Raw genomic sequence first — 21,752 nt, 5'->3', positions numbered from 1 at the left:
CATAGCATAGTTCCACTGTCGGGGCTAAAGCATAGTAGGTCCTTATTAAATATTGGCTCCATGAATGAATAGCAAAAATGCAAGGAGTACCTATGCTCTTTACAGTTTTTCATTATGAAGCAACAAAACACCACCTTAGGAGCAGAGGGCAGCCCTCACCAGACACCAACCCTGCTGGCACCTTGATCTTGCACTTCCCAAAGTCCAGAACCATGAGAAATGTTGTTTTGGTTTATCAATTACCCAGTGTGTGGAATATTGGCACAAATGGACTAAAACATACTAGAAATGCAAAACTGAACCAGTCAGAGCTTTGCATTCTGGAAGCTAATAGTCTAGTAGCAGTCAGACAGAACAGTGGTTTTCAAACACTGTGCTCAGTGCTTCATCAGGGACAGGCCTGTGGGAGCAGAGGTGAGAGGGAGCCCTACCTACCTGAAATTGATGGGGAGGAGGAGGGGTTAGAGAGACTTTACAGGTGTGGTGATTTTTGGACTGAGTCTTGAAGGACAGCTAGGCGTTCCCCAGGTATGAGCCTTCAGGTAGTGGCGAGGGCAAGAGTTAGAAATGTCAGCGGCAGGGCAGGCAGAGCTTGGGCAGCTGGTAAGGAGATGACCTGAGAAGTAGTCCAGGGCTCAGACATGAAGGGTCTATACCCCTTGAATTCTGAAACTGGCTTTGGGATTTTCTAAATTCCCCTTTGATCCATTAAGAGAATCCATTCTCAGACCGAGGGGGTCAAGGGGTATCACACGTCACACAAAGACAGAGACCCTGAAGAGTAATCCAGGCATGAGGACCCCAAGGAAAAGAGTCAGGGAGAAGAATCCTCCAGCCACTGTTTCCGAAGCCCAGGTCTCCGCATCCTACCAGGCCCAGGGGCACCTCCACGAGCCCACACGCACAGAGCCAAGCCGTGAGTGAGGGCCACCATTCCCTGGGGAGAACAAGCACCATTCCACAAACCCAGACCCAATAATCAGACTCTGAAAAAGAGTGCCCCTTTCAACTCCTGGATAGCTGTGCCTTCCCCTCTTGGGATGTCACACCCTCCACCTGTGTGTGAATGGACTCAACTCCTCCTTTCTCCTCCACGATCTGCAGGAGGCCTCTCACACAGCTGCTGGGATGCACAAGATATTGAGAACGAAGGTGGCTACCATTTCAAGACCCTTTCGCAGGCAAGAAAGCTGAGGTCCAAGAAGCAGGCTACTTGCCTCAGGACCCACAGCAAACTCATGCCACAGCCATGTCTAGAACCCAGTTCTCAAATTCACAGCACAGAACTCTCTCTCCCACCATAAAATAGTCGCAGACAAATCCTGCTTTGCTTCCTGGTTTCTCCTGAGTTTCTACTGAACTGGGAACAACAACTACAAAAGTGCAATATAAAAACAAAAATTAAAAATTCCAAAAATCTTAGCCAAGATGCATTCATGAATATTTCCCCTAAGTATTGTGAGCCCTGCTAGGATCCAAGTGACACAGTCTTTCTCTTTAAATATTCCCAAATACTCCAGAAATGAACTCCCAACTTCTCCTGATTTCCTTACCTCAGATTTTCTCTTTGAAGCCTGGAGAGTACTTAGAAACTTCTCCTTAAAAAGGGAAGGTGCTCCTGACAGTCATTCCAAGAGATTTGGATTTGCCAAGCTGAAGTTACAGAAACCTGTGACTATGCATACTAATTATTATTATTTGCCTACCATTAGTATGCTTTTTCACATTTCACATCTGATTTTTTATGTACATTTTTCTTAATTTTTGTGTGCAAACAGTCCTAACATGAAGTGAAAAAAATCATCGGCAAAAGGAGAAAAGCAAACAAACCAGCCTGGTGTCCAGGGATTCGAGAATTTCAGGAGGCTCAGGAGGCAAACTGGTTATGTTCTCCAGGAAAGGGGAGTTATTGGTCGTATCAGCTACACAACCGATTACCTGAGGATTCCACTGGAAATGAAAAAGAGAGAAAGAGAAGGAGTCGAGAGTCCCCCAAAACCCCAAGTGGCTTCTCCCCAGCTTTAGAACACCACAGGGATGCTCACCTTTTGAGACTTGCTTTCCTAGAATAGCCCCAGTCCCTCGCTGTGGGCTTGTGCTGTGAATCACAAAGTACTCACAGTAGGGAGCCCCCAGAGTCCCAGCAGGTAAGGAGAAGACCCTCAAAAGTAAAATAAAAATTTTTTAAAAATCTGCTACTAACTGGCAGTTATTTGAACTAGTTATACGAGAGACCAGGAGCAGGCCGCACAATCGCTTCTTCCCCAGGGCTCTTCTCCTGAGCTGAGCAGATGCCAGCCGTGTGTTTATCATTTCTCCCCACTATCTTTTAAGGCAGCCACATCCCAAGCCAGCAGGCTGGACCAAGACACATGTCTGAAGGGGAAGAAGGCCAGGTTCACTGCACCAGGCATGAAATATGCCTTATCTCATATTTGCCAACACACCTGCACCATGGGGACACGTAAAATGTGAACCTCATCCCCATTTCCCATTAGAAATTAGAGGTTCACAAAGCCCAAATAATGTGTGCTGGGCCATTTAGCAATGGTAGAGCAGGACTGGGTCTCCCTTCTATTCCATTCTAACCAAGAGGTACCAGGACCACTGCATGTAGTGTGCAGGCTGTGAACTGCTAGAGAATCCCACATCCAAGGAGATGTATGAGCCCACCTTGCCTGCAGGGCTTGCCCGCCTGGGAGAGAGTACACTCAGTACAGATATCGGGCTGCAGAAAACCAGTCCCACTTATGCTCCCTCCACTCCCAGAGTCCAATTCCCACCTGCCCAATCACAGCCATGGTGGGAGCAGGGGAAGGGCACATCTTATCCCTGGTGCCACAGAGAGAGTATGTGATCAGGTGAGACGGTGATGGTGTGTGTGAATGCACAGCCAGGCTCAGGACAGTGCCCGACACACACACACTGGCAGAGCTGGGCCACTTTACAGGATTATGCTTAACTATGTTTCCTTTAAGAAACAAAGTCCCCCCCACCCAACCCCCAACCTTGTTTTTTGTTTTGTTTTGTTTTGTTTTGAAACATAGTCTCGCTCTGCTGCCCAGGCTGGATTGCAGTGGCAATCTCAGCTCACTGCAACCTCCACCTCCCGGGTTCAAGCAATTCTCCTGCCTCAGTCTCCTCAGTAGCTGAGACTATAGACGCCTGCCACCACGCCTGGCTAATTTTTGTATTTTTAGTAGAGACAGAGTTTCCCCATGTTGGCCAGGCTGGTTTCAAACTCCTGACCTCAGGTGATCTTCCCGCCTTGGCCTCCCAAAGTGCTGAGATTACATGCATGAGCCACCACACCCAGCCTAACAAAGACCCTTCTTAAATTCACACTGAGGCCCTGCATGGCTAAGCAGCCTCTCTGATCAGGCTCCCCCTTGGCGGCTGGCAGGTCAGCTACCTGGGCCCCTCTAAAGCCACCCCAGGTCACCTCTCATCATTCTCCTCCAAGAGCTAGACCGCTGGGATAACCTGGCTCTGGAGAGGAAGCCTGGCAAGTCCCAAGAAAGTCTTTTTGTGTCTCCCCGTGCTATTCTCACCCTGCTGGCCTTTCCCCACGCCCTCACCCATGATGAATGCACCCTGGAGGGGGAAAGAGGAACAGAAATTCCATGCTCTGGACCCTGCCCGGAGCTGGCTTCCCAACCATGCGACTTCTGTGGCACCTGCTCTTGCTGGGAAGGCACCAGTGGGTCCTCTCCAGCTCAAACATCTGCCTCCCTCAGCTCGTCTTGCCTGTAGGAGCTGGCCAGCCTCTCCTGCATGCTATGCTGATGCAAAGTCCTCTGTCCTGAATCGGGAGAACCACCCCTGTCAGGGATGTGGGGTTTGTTTTCTTAATTAACTGAAAATGCTAACATGGGAGTCCGGGAGCTGGCAGGGGCCTGGCCTTCAACGGCTGCTAGAAAAAATTCTTGCTTTGAAATCTGGATCTCTAATGCCCCACATGGGATGTCAAAACAAACAGAGACACTCGATCCTGGAGCACAGGGCCTGGGGCCGGTTCAGGTTACAGGGCCAGAGATGGATTTAGCTACAGGATGCCACAGCAACCAACAGGTGACCAGATCCTGATTTCCCAAAATGGCACAGCTAGACCCCAAGAAGCCCCGTGCTGGGGCATGGGCTCTAGGGGGATGGGGAGAGGTCACTGGGATTTACGCCAGCAATACTTCCTGAGTGCCTACTGCCCAGCAGGCATGGAGCTGGGGGCAGGGAAGGCTGCAGAGATAGCCAAGTTCTCTTGACTCCTGCTCTTGAGGAGATAAAATGAGGAACAAATTGCTAATGTGTAGCACAGAAGGCCCCCAGAGCTGAAATATTTACTCTCAAGACCTTTGCAGATAATGTTCGCTAACTCCTAATGTAGAAGACAGAAAAGGGTAGAGTGGAGTCTGGAGAAAAGATGACCAGAATGACCACCCAGAGCCCAGCTGAGGGACAGTAACCAGAGAGTGGAGATGCAATGGAGCATCATTCAAAAGCAGGGATGACAGCAAGACCCAAAACCCCAGTAGGGAGAGGAGGGAAAGGAGATGGAAGAGGATGGAGAAGCAGGGTCCTGAGTCTGCCACCTCCAGCCTCCTGGACTGGCAGGACGTCTGATCCAGAAAGGATGCTGATTGCGCAGCCCCATCTAGGGGCCAAGGCACCAGGCTAGCATGATACAGCCCTGCATGCCCCCAGGGTGCTGGGGCCCAAGTCGCATGCACGGTTCCCTACACCAGGGATCACGCCATGGCCTTCTCACCTAACAGCCGGGCCTCAAGAGAGGTCAGAAGTTCTGAATGACCAGAAAACATCCCTCTTTGGGAGGAAGCGGCAAAGTGTTCCCGGGAGGCCCCGCACTTCCCCTTCCCGGCACAAGTCGTCCCATCTGCAAAGGCCCAGAAAGGAGCAAGTTTGCTGGAGGTCAGAGATGCTATGTCAGAGCAGAGCACCCCAATCCGAACTCCGGGGCCTTCCTTTTTCCTGACTTGCCTGTTCCTCTCTGAGTCTCTGGCCTAGGTCCATCCTGAGCTTGGAGACCAGGAGGTTAGAAGATTCAGAACCCCCAAGCTGCTTTGCCCCAACCTAAACCCCTCAGTTTTCTTCATCCCCCAGGAGAGGGGGATGTTGAACCATTTCCTCTTGGGACACCCATACTGCACCTCTCCCTTCCTGCAATGGAATCGGTCGATGTAGCCTTCCTTAAATCTTTGGGCCTTTGAAGCACACAATGTAGAGCCCAGTTTGAGAAACAAAGCATTAAAAGTTAAAAACTATCATTTTAGGAAACCACTCGGTGCCCACTTGCACAGAAACACAAACCTGGGGACTAAAATCACATGCCAACAGTAGGTTACATGGTGGTCATTCAGATGATTCAGAATAAATGCCTCCAATTTTTAGAGTATTTTCATTAAAATGAAAACAAAGAAACATTTCTCAAGGAAAAGCACATTCTCAAGCAGAGTCTCAGACCTTAGGGAAAACATTCACGTAATGTTCCCAGGGGTCTCTGGGGCCCAGTGTGAAGGGCTCTGGCTAGGGATGAGGACCCAGGCTACAGAGTTAGGTTGCCCTGGACCCCTCCCTATCCCAGCTGTGTCCTGACTGCCCTCTACAATGGCTGCCACACAGCAGACCAGCAATTCAACTTTGTTGAACACACAAATGAATGAATGGTTAGATGAATTAAGAGGCTCATCCTGGCTCTGCCATTTACCAGCCCTGCATCTTTAAGGAAAGGTCCTTAATCTATGAGCCTTAGTTTCTTCATCTGTGAAATCTACAAAATTAGTCACGAGTCAATAAACTACTGCAAGAATTAAATGAGATGCAAAGCCTTTAGCAGAGTGATTGGTGCATTCAAGGTACAGAATAAATAGCAACTATTATTGTTACTTTTCAAAAATGGCTTTAATCTCACATCTAAAATATCTTTCCAGCTCTGTGCACCCTCCCTATTCCATCATGCCACATTATATTTTGGTAAATCCCCAGCACAAAGCCTGGCACAAGTAGGAACACAGAAAACATCTGTTGAAGCATAATTTAGCAGAAAGCGTCTCTGATCTGGAAACCCTGGCCTCGGGTGAGTGCCAGGGGCTGAGGCTTCTAGCATCTCCTGCCTCCTCCATGGGAGGCCACCTCTGTGTTGCAGACCTCAGCCCTCCAAACTGTACCTGAGCATTCAAGGCCAGGAAGCTCACCTGTGTCCATGCCACAGGAAATGGGGCAAGGGGGCATCTGCTCTGCAGAGGGTGGGGGTGCTGGCTGAGCCCATCCCCCTGCTGCAGACTTCTCTTCCCATTCCTTCTCACTCCAGCTCTGGGGAGCGTGGGCCTCCCCCGAGGCAGCGTTCCCAGGCTTCAGCAGTAACAGGCTCTCCATTCTTCCCTGCCCTTGGCAGACCTGCCTCCTCCCACTACGACACTGTCTGCTGCTGCTCATGGGCAACCGCCTCAATCCAAGGAGACAACGCAGACCTCTTGGGGCCCAGGCCTGGTCTGTCCCCTGACCCTATAGGAAGAAGAGGAATTGGTCTGAGTCTCCTGCTGAGATAGACTCACAGGGTCACTCATTTTACCCTCAGACTGCAAATGTCATTGGTCTCTGGCATCTTCACAAACAGCACTCACTGACCGCACTTCGTTTTTCCCAAATGAGGGAGAAATCTGACATTTGCCCCTCCCGGATCTCCACGCCTTGGGCCAAGCTCCAGCTACGTTCAGATGTCAACCCCCACCTCCCTGGCTGAGGGTTGACAACCACCAGAAGCGGGGGGCCTATCTCCAAGTTCAAGACTCGCTACCCACTGGGGATCCCAGCCCCCACCTCTGTCTCCTCCTTCTCACATTTGCCCATCGGATACCATTGGCAAGAGTCACCAGAACTCAACCCCAAATCAGAAATCATCAATCCAAGGAAGAGGATGTAACGTGGCTTTCTTTCACTTACCAAGTTTATCCAGCTATTTTCCAACTTTCTTTTTAGGGATCCTGAGCTCAGTCCTCAAGAATTATCTTCTGATGTCCCAGAGCTGGGCACTGGGAGCCCAGGTCCACAGCAGGGAGCTGCAGACAGGGAGTCCTTCTGTGGGCATGGATTCCTGGGGTGGGGTGTGCTTGATTTGAAGCAGTGCCTCCTCCTCTGGAGGCTTCAGTACTAAAATCTAGCCCAGGAGGGTCCCAGCCACAGCCCAGCAAGGCATCCAGCAAGGGAGGCAGGGCCACTGTCAGGAGCAGCATGTGTGGCTGTCTTTCTTAAAGGCACAGCCTGCCCCAAGAGCCCAAGGGGAGTGGAAATGCTAGAAAGGAAGGAGCAAGGGAAGATGAGCCAGCATCCTCTAGGGAAAAACTCTGAACACACACTAGTCCGTGACCGGCACTAGCCTCCACAAGCTTCTCCACTTTCCTGATGTGGAACATGGAGGCAGAAAGACCCTTCCCCAGGGGAAGCTGTCCTCCTGTAGCTCCAGCTCCAGGGCTGAACTCACCCAGAGGGTGTTGCAATAACCCATAAGAAATATTATTTATTTACTATGTACACAGCACTGTCCTAAGTGCTTTGCATGAAGAAACTGATTTAGTCCCCATAGGAACTTCCGGAGGTAGGTACTGTGATTATCATTCCCATTTTATGGATGAGGAAACTGAGGCCTGGAGCTAGTAAATTGCCAAGGTCTTACAGGTAATACGTGAAAAAGTTAGGATTTCAACAAAACTGATTCTACTGGAGCTCAACCACTCATCTTCTACCAACCTTGTCAGGAGGGTAAATTTCTTTTTTCATCTTTACAGTTTTTGTATTTTCCACATTCTAAAATAAGCATTATTCTGTATAAAGAGAAAAAAATACAGATTCCACTTTCTATCTCTCACTCCAGTATTTCAACCAAGACAAGACTAGAGCAAGAAGATAAATGTATTCTACACGGAAGCTCTAAGAGGAAGGAGAGTAGCAAAATTAACAGGACAGTGCAGCAACACTATGATTAAATCTATTTGAGTTAAGTTTTGCCTATTATAGATCCACAGGCAGGTTTTAAATAAAATTAAAGCAATCGCTTCTTCCTTCAGCCAAAATTGAAATAAAAAGTTTTTTAAAACCTGGTAATTGAAAAATTCAGTGAAGTCCAGGCTCCTCATACATTATCCAAGACCTTTCCTAATTTGATCACCAGCTCCCTCTGCAGCTTCCCCCACATGGTGCGACCCACCCCACCCAGCCACCAGGCCAGATTACCAGAGGTTTCCATAAGCCTTTCCAGCATGCTACCACTCGCTCAGGCTAGGATGCCCCTTCCCTCCGCCTGTGCAGTCTTTGCCATCTTTCCAGACCAGGTTAAACTGTCAGTGCTGCTATGGAGGCTTCCACCCCCATGAGCAGAGTGTTGAAAGTTTAAAAACTCCCTCCTCTGCACTCCCACAAGCTTTGCCCATTGCTATGGACTGAATGTGTCCTCTCAAAATTCCTAGGTTGAGGCAGAATTCCCTATCTGATGCTATGTGTAGGCGGGACCTTTGGGAGATGATTAGGTCATGAGGGTGGAGCTCCCCTGAACAGGATTCATGCCCTTATAAAAGAGACCCCAGAGAGCTGTCTCACCCTATCTGCCATGTGAGGACACAGTGAGAAGGCTGAACCACCAGACGTCAAATCTGCCAGTGCCTGGATCTTGACTTTCCAGCCTCCAGAACTGTGAGAAATAAGTGTTTGCTGTGTGAGTCACCCAATCTATGGTATTTTGTTAGAGCAGCTTGAACTAAGACATCATCCAAAATCTGTTGTTAGAGGTGGCATCACATTGTATGCTAATTAACTGAGCATCTTTTTTTCACTTTTCTGTCCCCAGCAACTAGCACTAAAATTGTGTGGAGTCAGGCAGCACATGATCGTAATTCTGTTTGAGAGTGTGTTTAGTTCTGCGGGCCCTTCCTCATGAGTTACCTCATTCGAACTTCACAACAATGAATGGGCATTAGATGTGTCAAATGTTAGTACTGGAGGAGGTAAGTAGCGTTTGAGGTCCTTGTAACTCTGCCCTTTGAAGACTAGGTTTGCCCAGATGGACTTGAAGGACTGGCCAGGCTCCCCAAGCCCATTTTCAGCTGGGCCAGACTCTACCCCCCCTACCTGCCTTCCACAGGCCTCCCCGTGCTCCAACCTAACATCCTCTTGTCCTCAGCTTCCTCCAGCCAAGCCGAGCACCAGTGGGCACAGAGATGATGATGATGATGCTCACTAGCTGGGGTGCAGGCCGCATTCTCTGTGAGCTAGTGCATGCAAAATGGCCAGAGCACTGATGAGGGGCCACATTTTCAAAAAAGAACCCAGAACAATTCTGCCAGTTTTATGGAGGAAAACCCTGTTACACATCCCCAGGGCTGTACCTCCTGGCACTGGCATCACTGAGAGAGGGTGTGGAACAAAGGCACACAGAATGTCAGAGCCAGAAGGAACCTTAGAAATCACATTGCTCAACCCCACTCTAGACAGGGAAACGAGGGCCCAAACTCGGGAGGGACTTGTCAGAAACACAGTGACTCAGTAGCAGAAGACACAGAGCGACAGCTGGCTCCTGAGCCCTTTTCGATGATTCCGATCCAAGCAAGAAAAAGGAAACTAAAGAGTTTATACTAAAAGGATGTCACAAAGGCCAAATTAATTGCAAGGCATTCTTCAATTACATAGCACACAAATGGGCTTTAACTGCAACATCACACACAGAAAACATGTTATAAAGAAAACAATACAGAAGTATAACAGAGGAAGATGTTCAGTAACAGTGTTCAAATTTAGTCACCCTGGAGGCCAAGCCACGCTACAACCCACATTCTTCCATGAGCTCCCCTACGAATGAATTGAGCAGGTAAGAGCTAAATCTAACACTATTTCTGCATTGTGTTAGTAGAATGCATTAACATGAAAATACCACAGATTAATACTTTCTTTCATCCTCAGATAAAATAATTTATAGTTGTGCCAGTTATTGATGTTTAGTCAAATACTGTTGGTCCCCACCCCCAATTGCACACAGTGGATTGTACTTCCTGGGTACTTGTGTTGGGTGGGGCCATGTGACTAATTTTGGTGCACTCACTGAAAATAGAAGGTGAGTGTCATAAGGGTTAATTTTGTATGTCAATTTGGCCACGGGAGCAGGTATTTGGTCAAACACCAGTATAAAGGTTGCTGTGGGGTTTTTTGGTTTTTTTTGTTTTGGAGACAGAGTTTCACTTTGTCACCCAGGCTGGAGTGCAGTGGCATGATCTCGGCTCACTGCACCCTCCGCCTCCCAGGTTCAAGTGATTCTCCTGCCTCAGCCTCCCAAATAGCTTGGGACTACAGGCATGTGCCATCATGCCCAGCTAAGTTTTGTATTTTTAGTAGAGATGGGGTTTCACCATGTTGGCCAGGCTGGTCTCAAACTCCTGACCTCAGGTGATCCACCCACTCCGACCTCCCAAATTACTAGGATTACAGGCGTGAGCCACCATGCCCAGCCAGATTTTTTGGTTTTTTTTTTTTTTTTTTTTTTTTTTTTTTACATGACATGAACACTTAAATCAGTAGACTCTGAGTAAAGCAGATTACCCTCTATAATGTGAGTAGGCCTCATTCAATCAGTTGGAGGCCTTCAGAGAAAATGACCGAGGTCCCCCAGTGAAGGGAACTCTATCCCCAGACTGCCTTCAGTCTTGAGCTGCAACATCAGCTCTTTCCTGGGTCTCCAGCATGCTGGCATGCCCTGCAGATTTTGGACTTACCAGTCTCACAATCATGGGAGCCCATTCCTTAAAACAAATCCAGATATATGTAGAGAGAGGTCCTATTGGTTCTGTTTCACTATAGAACCCTGACAAAAACAAGCATCATTAGTGGTCTAGAGCTTTCAACTGTGAGGACCAGACTCCCTTTTCCTTTAGCACAGCAGCTTTCAACATTGAAGACAAGGCCTGTTCTGCCAGCCTCAGTTCCTAAGGGACCATAACAAGCAGAGCCCCTCTGTTGACCCACTACAGACAGATAGCATGAGTAAGAAATAAACCTGTGTTGTTTTAGGTCACTGAAATTTGGAGTTGGTGTGCTATTAAGCCTAATCTTATACTGACTGAAGCGCTCATTGTTTATCTTAGATTTAAGACATTAGGGGGCTAGGAAAGAAACCCAGAAAAGCAATAGTACCATAAAAGGATTTTGATCCTGGCCTCCCAGAAAGACTCCCGGACACACAGCCTTCCTCCAGCTGCACAGCTTCCCTGTTGTCTATCTTGGGATCCTGGAAGTCTTAACCCAGAATCCAACCATGGTTGTGTAAGTGCATCAGAGGTACAATCTCACTGCTGAAACTTCCCCAGAAAATGTTCAGAGCTCAGCTGAAGAATCTGACCTGGGCCTAGGATGGGAAGCCCTCCAAAGAACAAAAGTTTCCACTACGGCAACAAGAATGTTAAACATGATTCTAAAAAAGTTCTCAGTAAGAGAAATGTGATGATGAGTATTTATAAGCCAAAAACCAAAGGCCATTCCCTAGTTCCTATGAAGTTTCCCGCCACATGGGGAGGGTCAACAGGACTAGAGACGGTACTGGAAACAGACATGGATGTCCTTGGCTCCATTACAGATGGGTTAAGTGTGAAGCCTTTGAGAAAATGCAGTCACAAAGTGTTGATGATTCTCCTTGGAAATCAAGGGGGACCCAGAGGCTGCTGGGACTCCTCCACACCTTTCTTCTCAATGAATAAATCCAGGCCCCTGAACTTAAATAGTCTACAAAGTGTGGGGTACAATAAAATATAATGGACTTGAACTATCACAGGAAATATTTAGCTTAGACCAGCAGCTCTCAAAACTGGAGGTGGCTCCCCATCACACCCCTTACCCCCAGAGACATTTGGCAATGTCTGGAGATGTTTTGTGGTTCTCATAACTAGTAAATGTTACTGGGATCTACTGGGTAGAGGCTAAGGGTGCTAATAAGCCTCCTATAATACAAAGGATAGCCCACCCCAACCAAGAATTATGTGGGCTAGTATCAAGTTTGAGAACCTGTGACTGTGATCAAATCCCTCGTTATGAGGGTGTGAAGGTTTAGAACAAGAGCAGAGGAACATTTATAGAGCAATATGCCCCATTGCAGAAAAATACATTGCGGTCAAACTGTGGCACCTCAGGCCAGCAGTATCAGCATTATCTGTGAACATGTTAGAAATGCTCAGCCTTGGGCTCTGCCCCAGACTCCTAGATCAAATTCTTTCTCACGTATTTATTGGAAAAAAATACAACATTTGATTCATACACCTATAGAGAAAAACCAAAACTGACTATCACTAAAGCATCCTGAGAGGTACCACAGTTCATGTCAGTAGGAAAAATGAATCTTCATTGCTACTCTCTTTTTTCTATGAGGGAGGAATCCAGCATGAGAATCAGGGTAGAAGGTCCGTTCTTTAGAAGTTGTCTTTGGATTTGCAAAGTGAACTGAGGAGTGGGGCTGGAGAATAAAGATAGCTGAATTACTCAAAATAATAAAGAGGGGGACCTGTTTGAGTGAGCTGCTGGTGAGCACCAAGGGAGAGAGGAGGAAGAAGACCAAATGACATAACCTTTGGCCAAGCAATCTCTTTTAGAATAAGGTTATCCAGTATTCAATTCTAAATTTTTGTAATACAAATACCCTCGGTCTCCCCAGACCTCCTTAAAGTTCACCGCATTCACGAAGCCTTGTGTAAATGGTGTGTGTGTGTGTGTGTGTGTGTGTGTGTGTGTGTGTAAACCAGGGGTATGGGAGTAATTTCACATCTGGGTCAACACAGTGCAGAAGAGTTCATGGTTTGCATGAAACCAATGAGAGTTAATGTTTCCTGTGGGCTTGCTATGTGCAAGGCACTGTTTAAGTATTTAATACTTAACAGACACAGCCTCATTGAATGCTCACAGCTGCCCTGTGGGAAATAACATTATTATTTCATATGAGGGATAAGAGGTCTGCAACAGAGGGAATTTATGCCACTCGCTCAGGGACACCCATACAATGAGTAAGCCTTAGAGACAGAATTTAAATCTCAGCACTCTGGCTCCAGAGTTCATATTGTTAATTTCTGGGCCACCATGCTTGTCACCTAGGGGTAGTTAATAATCTTAACGAATTCAATGGAAATAGGAACTCAGAGCCAGAGGTGAACAATATAAGCCACCACCACTTATTTTGGAATCTCTAGACCAGCATTTCCCAGGCTTCAGTGTGCACCATAATCACCATGTGAGCTTGATAAGACACAAACCGCTGGGCTGCACCCCTAGAGCTTGATCCAGGAGCCTTGGGCAGAGCCCAGGGAAGTACATTTCTAACGAGTTCACAGGTGATACTGACACTGCTGGTCTAAGGTTCCACAACTTGAGAACCACTGCCCTACGTTTGTGGCAGTGAGATTCAGCTAATTTATTCTGAATCTCAAAGACAGGGCTCCTCGGGGGACATCTGGTCACAATATCAATGACTGAGTGGCTCTGAATTGAATCTGGCTAATGCTGAAGAGAATGGAGGAGGAGACGGATGAGTACCCAGTGGAATTCAACCCGGAAAACTTCCTGGAGGAAGAGCCACATGGTGAGAATAGACGCTGAAGTTACTTATTTTCTCAAGTCTCCTTGATACACACTCCATATAGCAGGGCTCAGGCATTTGAGTTCCCTCCTCAACCTCCCCTCCCTAGAACTGCTGGGAGGGTACCCCTTGTTCTTTGGTGAGTCAATCCAGAAAGGCTTAGCAAGAAGTGAGGAATCAGGAGACGTTCTCTTTCATGGAACTAGAAGCTGCCTAGGACAGTGGTTAGGAGAAAGACGAACACATCTGAATCGCAGCTATTCTGCTGTGTCACATGGATTTTACTTCAGGTCCGTAGCTATTCTAAACCTTAATTTCCAAATCTGTAAAACGGAGGAACTCACCACCTGAGTCTCAGAGGTGTGACAATCAGTTGTATGTGAAGTGCTCACCACAGTGCCCACCCAACGCCAACCCCAACAATGGCATCAGAGCTCCATCTGTGGCTAGGGAAACCAATCCAAGGTCAAAGGTGAGGCTGACTTTGTTACAGCTCCCAACGCATATAGGAGCTGGGAGGTTGAAGTTTAGATGCTCTTCATCTTCTATCATTTAAAACAGGGCGTGCAATCTTTTGGCTTCCCTGGGCCACACTGGAAGAAGAAGAATTATCTTGGGCCACACATAAAATACACTAACACTAACGACAGCTGATGAGCTAAAATTTTTAAAAAATTAAATTAAATTAAAAAATAAAATAAAACCTTGCAAAAATCTCATAACGTTTTAAGAAATTTTATGAATTTTTGTTGGCCCTCATTCAAAGCCATCCTGGGCTGCATGCAGCCCACAGACTTGATTTAAAAGATCCTCCGTCCCACAGGGTATCAGCTGGTCTTTTAGGGCCCCTTTCCCCCAGTTCTCAGTTTCCTCTCTACCAAACAGTGGTCATGACCCTTTTCCACACCTCACTGGACTCATCTCATTTACAAAGTGGGTAATACTAAGCAGCAGATAAAACCACAATACAAAACTGTCTAACATCTGCACATACAATATATACTCAACCATACTTTTACAATATATGTGGAGGAAAAAAACTGGAAACATCAATTGCCAAATGTTAAGTGAACTGGGAAGTCAGATTCTCTAAGTGTGGTTTGTGGCCAGGTAGGAAGCTGCGGGAAAGGGGGCAGAGGAACAGAAAGATCGAAGTCTCTTTTCAGTGCCCTGTGATGGGCTCATAAACTAATTTTATTTTTGTCTTCTGTGTATTTTGTATAATAAATCCATGTTTCTTTTATAATAAAGGAGGGAATTTTTTTTTTTTTTTAAAAAGCAACTTCATATTCTCCTAAAGCTTTTCTTGATTATAACCCACTCCACACACACTCTGCTCACTCAGCTCACGTGCTTCCTCTTGGTGCCTGTTCTGTTTCTAGCCTATGAATTTGCATAACGCAGCCATAAGAGGTTGCTTTCTAAATGCTTTTTAGCAGATTTCCTATTCATTTACCTTAGATATTCTGGTAAGCTGAGCTGGCCCAACGTGGGGGGAGATGCTTCCTCCTAGTGGAAGAACAGTCAGACTCATTGACTATGACTCACTCTTGGGGATCCACCCTCACCCCAAAAACTCACTAGAGGGCTCTTCATGCAGTAAGTGGTCCATGCCAAAAGGAACTGCACAGAAAGTGGCCTGTAGGTGAGGAGAACTGTGCATACACACACACACACACACACACACACACACACCCCAATCTGCCTCTTCTTTCCTTCTGTCTCCAGAGGAAAATGTCATCCGGTTAGTGCCCTCAGATGAACTGGGAAGGCAAGCTCCCCGGTTGTGGTTTGTGAGGGGTGGGTGGCTGGGGAGGGGAGGTGTCAGGGAGAGCCAATCCACTTCCATCTGGCACTGAAATCTACACTTATTTTCCTGGACTGGACTACGATCCCATTTCCCAATGTGAGGAATCGTGCTTTCTTGGTGACACACACTTTCCCCCAAGAATGCTTGGCTTTTCAATGAGGAATTCTTGTATATTTGGGATTCTTGGAAACAGGACAAAGACTAATGAATTGCTGGCTCTATCCTAGGTTTGGAAACCCTCTAGAACTCACAGGAGCTGGAGGAGGACGAGGCAGGCAGGAAAAGGGAGTTGAGGGTGTGTTTGCAACAGAGGGGAGGGTGGCAGGATTGAGATGTCAGATTAAATTGTTTGAGTTACAGGCACTCCAAAAGCTACCTGCTGACCCTACAGTCAGAGGTCACCATCCACACTAAGAATAGAAGGCTGACAGGGGCAGAGTGGGGAAGCAGGGGATACTGAGTGTTTGTGGAGGCCAGAGAGTTATAACAAAGCAGAACTCAGGTATAGTCGATTGTCAAGTTCATCATGAAGTGAAATGGTTGGGACCTGCAGGGTACAGTACAGAAAGCACAGGTCCTAGGGTCAGGCACACCTTACTTGAAATCCCCTCTGTGCCACAGACTAGATGTGCGACTTTAGGCAAGTTGACTAAATTCTCAGAACCTCAATTTCCTCTTCTATAAAATGGGATAATACCCACTTTGCAGCTGTTAGTATGAGATGTGCTGAAATGCGCAAGGGCTTAGCCCGGTGTCTGGCACATAATGGGCTCTCCATACATGGTAGGTATTAGAGAATTTGAATTTGAAGTTGAAGAGTAGGAGTGTATAAAGCCCTTCATAGAAGAACAGCTGTAGAAGGTCTGACCGCTGTGGGTCTGGCCAGAGAGTGGAAGACCTAGCTCCTGGGGGCCACAGGAACTAGGCTTATATTCCCCTCCTCACACGCTCTTTGAGGGCCTTTGTTAGTTCTGGCAGGTTTGAGCTATGCACCCTGCCCTGTGCTCCAGATACAAATCCTCTGTAGCCTCAGGGCTTAAGTCCAGAGAGTCAATGTGTGGGTTCCAGGTCATCAGAATGAAATCACAGAGAGTCTACAGGGGCCCTGGGTCCTCAGTTCCCTCAACTGTCAGGAAGGGGACTGGCTTCTCAGTAAACATTAGGCAGACCATCCAACTTTGGTGTCTAAGGAGCTCTAGGAGTTCTCAAGTCATCCTGGAGAAAGCCAGGGGCTGAGTGCCTGCCACCCTCCTCAAATCCACCCTACAACATCCCCTGCCAAGAGCTCTAGTAACCTGGGCAAACAGACCATGGCCCCCAGGGTGTTCTCAGTCTAACAGAGAAGGCCAAACCCAGACATAAAAGACTTCAGAATACAGAAAAACAAGGGAAAAAGAAAACAGTTTTCTTCCAAAGGAGCTCATTTATGTAAAGGGATCATGAGGTGATTTAAGGAATCCACATTCCATGGGGTAAATCCAGGCAGATGTTCCAGAGAGGAGGGTGCCGGGTGGGGGTGCCTTTTGGTGTTGCCCACAAGCTCTCCCCAAAAGTCCCCTCCTTTACTCTGTGGCCTGCCTGAAGGAGAACAGGCACTTTGTCCTGAAATAGTCAATGTACATAACCCCTCCATCGCAGGGATGCTCAGGGTGGCTCTAGTTACAACAATAAGGGTTTAAGAACTGGAGTGCTTGCAATGGCGAAGGCGGAGAGAGAAAACAAAACAACATCTACATGAGGTTTTCATTTGCTTTAGCCACGTGAGAATGGCCCTGAAGATCCAGCTATAAATACCCAGCTGCCATTGCCACAAGATAGAAAATCACACACACACACACACACACACACACACACACACACACACACACAGTCCCTTCAGTTTACAGGCTTACAAATGCAAATCAAAGTTTCTAAGAACATCTGCTTTGAGGAGACAACGCTGGACCCCTTGTGCTAAATGCCTTGTCATGAGGCCTCCCCAAACACATCTGAGGACTTGGCAAGGAGTGGTCCCACAGCCATCATCAGGGTGGAATGAGGAGCTGCCTCCACAACACCCAGGCCAAGCCAAAGCCCACCAGCGGCCACAAACTGGGCTGAGGGGAAGAGTTTTAGATCCCTTCCCTTAGGATGTAATAAAAAGCAGCCTGCTTGACCCAGGACATTTTAGATTGGATTTCCTAGAAGCAGAGCCTCGGACAGGGTGGGTATATGTGTGATTTGGTGAAACTGAGCTCTCGGGAGGAAACAGAAAGGGAATGAGAGGAATAGGAAAAGGCGGGGATCGGAGGGGGAGGGATCTGGGAAAGAATGTGGTTTCACGTGAGGTTTAACTTCAGCCTCATCCTGTAAGGAACTCTGAAGGGTGACTTGAACTGAGACACATTTGTCCCTCTAAGGGGCAAGAAGAAGTGGGGCTTTTCCCCTTTCCTAGTGAGTCATTGGTCACAGAATGCAGGGGAGAGGTGGGCTGGGGTGGGGCAGTTGAGTGTAACTTCCAGGTAGCTCTGGGTAGGGGGGGATGGACGACCCAAGGGCAATCCACACAGGTGCGAACCGTTAGCTGGAGCACCCACAGCAACCGGGGGGTCTGCGCGGGACACCAGTAGTACTTTCTACACAGACTCTGCCATACCAAGTGGCCTGTTGCTTAGAATTTGTTTTCTCTATTGATCACATAGGTTTTTGTTTGTTTTTATTTTATCTGAGAAGATTTTAGAATCAGCCTGCTGAAGAGAGAAACAAAGGTTTGATCGATGTGACACATGATGCTCATTGTTCACCTAATGTCTGGTCTCTTCTTCTTTCTTCCAATGAATGCGCCCCTGCTTTTGTTTGCAGCAGCAACATGCCCAATTTTAAAATGTTCAGCTTCCCCTCAGACTCCATTGCAGTTTGGAACCTCTATTTAACAGAATTTTGACGTGTATGGGCAGGACTTTCAGAGAAGCTTGTTAAAGAGACCAGAAGTAGCTGGCATGCACTTTTTGTGCGTTGTCATTTTCTTTCTTCCTGCCTGGAATGCAGATTGAAGATGGAGGTGATGCAGCCACATCGTAACCACGAGGCAATGAGCACAAAGACAAAGGTTCCATTCTAAAGAAGGCTGAAGAAAGAGAGAGAGAGGGAGTCTGGGTCCCTGATGGCACTGTGGAACCACCCTACCAGCTCTCGAGTGTGTCTGCTGAACTGGTTGTGTAAGAACAATAAAGAACCCCAGCTGACAGAAAACTCTGGCCAGGTTTCTGTTCCATGTGGCTATAGCTGAATATAAATTCTGATACAAACCTCAAAACATTCGTTCTGTGGGGTATACCATGGAAAAAAGTCCCTTTAGATAAACTGAGAAGTGCTAGTTTAGACATCGTAAAACTAGGGTGTTTTTTGTTTTTGTTTTTTCACTGCAGTGCTTCTCTGAGCACTGTGGCTCTCTGGGGGGAAAGTAGGGGAGATGGAAAAGGGCTGCTTAAATTTCTTAAACCACAGAACTTTCTTTTTCCCTAGGACAACCATTGTGAGAACCTAGTATTCTATCAAAGGCAGTTTGGAAAATGCTGTAATAGATGACCTCTTGAGATTTCTTTCCTCCTGAACATTTCACCATTCCCCAGCTAGAAGAAACCAAGCAGATAGCCAGGTCTATAAGCAGCCCTGGCACGTGACTTTAATGAAACATGAATGAGAGCCAAAGAACTGAGGCCTGTGAGGTTGGTCAGGGAACAGCAATGAACTAGGTAAATTAAGAAACTCAGGGAGGTGCCAAGTCCCCTGAAATTCTGGAGTGCTCACTCCCCCATTTCCTTTCTGCTAAGCCATGAGTCTAGCAGAGGCTGTGTCCCTCTGGGTCCACAGCTCCTGCAAAGTGGTCCCTCCTGCACAGCTCCAGCAGGCAGAGCTCCGGCGACACCACTCCTTGCTCTCACACCTTCAGGTAGAGGAGCGCTAACAGCTTCCTGGTGCTGCTCCTTCCTGACTGTGTCAACATCTCTCTACTCCCTCTTCTGTAAATAGCCTTCTCATTAAACTCTTATCCATCAAACTCTTCTGGGAGTGCCAACTGCTTCCTGCCTGGAGCCTGACTGACAGAGACGACCATACACATTCTTAGAGCAACCATGCTCCCAGGATTTACTCAAACAAGTCCCAGTTTCATGAGATTTTTGTCTTTTAATTAAGGTGAATTCTATGATATATAAATAAGCAGGATGCAGGAAGGAAAGCCACCCCCAACTTTACTCCCCAGTGCAAGCACCATGCCAACCCGATAAGGGGTTCACTGCTGCTGAACTGACAGTTAACGTTCACAGACTGGGTCAAGGACAAAGGCCACATAACAAGGACAAGGGCCCTCAGGGCCAGCACAGTGTATGTCACTTGAATTGGGCTCAGACCAGGTTTCTTTTTTTTTTTTTTTGAGACGGAGTCTCGCTCTGTCGTCCAGGCTGGAGTGCAGTGGCGCGATCTCAGCTCACTGCAAGCTCTGCCTCCCGGGTTCACGCCATTCTCCTGCCTCAGCCTCCCGAATAGCTGGGACTACAGGCGCCCACCACCATGCCCGGCTAGTTTTTTGTATTTTTTTGGTAGAGACGGGGTTTCACCGTGTTAGCCAGGATGGTCTCGATCTCCTGACCTCGTGATCTGCCCGTCTCGGCCTCCCAAAATGCTGGGATTACTCTTACTCGGCCTCCCAAAGTGCTGGGATTACAGGTTTGAGCCACCATGCCCGGCCAGCCCAGACCAGGTTTTAACGGAAGGAAGCTATCATAAAGAGTAAGGGATATGAAAGAGCTGAATCGACTGCATTTCAATAAGACACCAGAGAAGAAGTGAGCATGGCTTCATTGTCAAGTAAAAGAAAGTGAAGCAATTCCCAGTGGTGGGTACTTTACCACCTTAGGCTGGGGTGTTCGCAAAAGGAACACAGCAACGGCTGTATATGAATGAAAATCAGAAGAGAAGGAGGACTTCATGGAGACAAGGCAGTGATTGTGGAGAGAGGAAGATTCTTACACCCTGTGGCAATGAGAAGCACTTGAGATTATCTGGTCCCATGTCCTTATCAAAAGGCCAGCCTGTGGTCACTTTCTAGCACTTGCAAGAAATCCCAGTAGCGCTCAAGGAAGGGATGGGAGAAAGAAGGCTCCAGCAATTTGCTGTGTGGGAATGAGCCAGAGAGTTGCTGTTTGGTTTCTATTAGGTTGGTGCAAAAGTAATCACGGTTTTTGCCATTACTTTTGCACTGACCTATATTGCTATGACCCTATTTGGCATCTCCACCAGTATATCAAAAAAACAGTGATTACCATGTGCACATGGGATGTAGATGTTTGCAGAACAGCCTATTTGGAGATGTCACATCTATTAAAATTTTCCAGATGGACCTACAGCCATGGAGACAGCTTCCTGTTCACTCTTCCACATATCTACTTACCAATGGTCAAGGGAGATGAACTAGTAGTCTGTGCCTAGCTTTTAAAATTAGCTTTGCTTAAAACCAAAAAATATTTTAGATATCTAAAAGATATAAATAGTAATAAAATAGGCCTGGTGCAGTGGCTCATGCCTATAATCCCAGCCCTTCAGGAGGCCAAGGTGGGCGGGTCACTTGAGGTCAGGAGTTCGAGACCAGCCTGGCCAACATGGCAAAACCCCATCTCAAGCAAAAATACAAAAATCAGCCAAGCGTAGTTGTGCTGGCCTGTAATCCCAGCTACTCAGGAGGCTGAGGTGGGAGAATCACTTGAACCCAGGATGCGGAGGTTGCAGTGAGAGGAGGTCATGGCATTGCACTCCAGTCTGGGTGACAGAGTGAGACTGTGTCTTGAAGATAAAATAAACATTTGTATACCCACCTTACAGTCTAAGAAATAAAATATTACAGATATAAATGGAGCCCCTACGTGCTTCTCCCCTGATCTGCCTTACTGCCTTTCCTAGAAGGAGCCACTTCTCTGAATTTCATGGTTGTTCACAAACGTAATTTTATGCTTTAATTATACATATAAATGTTTGTAAATAAAAGACAGTATTGTTTTACATGATTTTAACTTACTAGCAATGACATCCTTCTGCAACTTGCTTAATATTGTTTCCACTTCATATCGTTTCTGAGATTATATGTCACTAGTATCTGTCTTTAACAATGTCTAGCACCTTTTTTTTTCAGTGTTCTATAGTATTCCACTCTAAGTATGTATGTATCAAATTATTTAGCCAGTCTTCTGGTTGATAATAGGTATATGGGTTGCTTTTTAGCTCTTAAAAACCATGCTGCAGTGAATATTCCTGAACATGTCTTCTTTTCATATGTATCAGACTTTGTCTAGACCTACCTAG

At 47.0% G+C, this 21,752-nt stretch overlaps 1 protein-coding gene across 5 annotated transcripts in view; it reads right to left on the bottom strand.

The window, feature by feature from the left end:
* The window catches only part of DAAM2 (dishevelled associated activator of morphogenesis 2), a 114,089-nt gene that overhangs the window by 77,383 nt on the left and 14,954 nt on the right, over positions 1-21,752 (bottom strand). Inside the window, exon 1 of one of the 5 annotated variants that reach the window (XM_021937222.2) lies at positions 6,955-10,243. The exons of 3 other annotated variants lie outside the window; for them this stretch is intronic. The gene's annotated coding sequence lies outside the window, so the exon portion shown is untranslated. Of the gene's footprint in view, positions 1-1,830; positions 2,958-6,954; positions 10,244-21,752 lie in introns of those variants that run through there. One more of the 5 variants, XM_021937221.2, reaches the window with a different exon arrangement.

This window comes from Papio anubis, chromosome 6 (genome assembly GCF_008728515.1).
Source record: "Papio anubis isolate 15944 chromosome 6, Panubis1.0, whole genome shotgun sequence".
Classification (NCBI taxonomy): Eukaryota; Metazoa; Chordata; class Mammalia; order Primates; family Cercopithecidae; genus Papio; species Papio anubis.
This window is presented reverse-complemented; position numbering and strand designations above follow the sequence as displayed.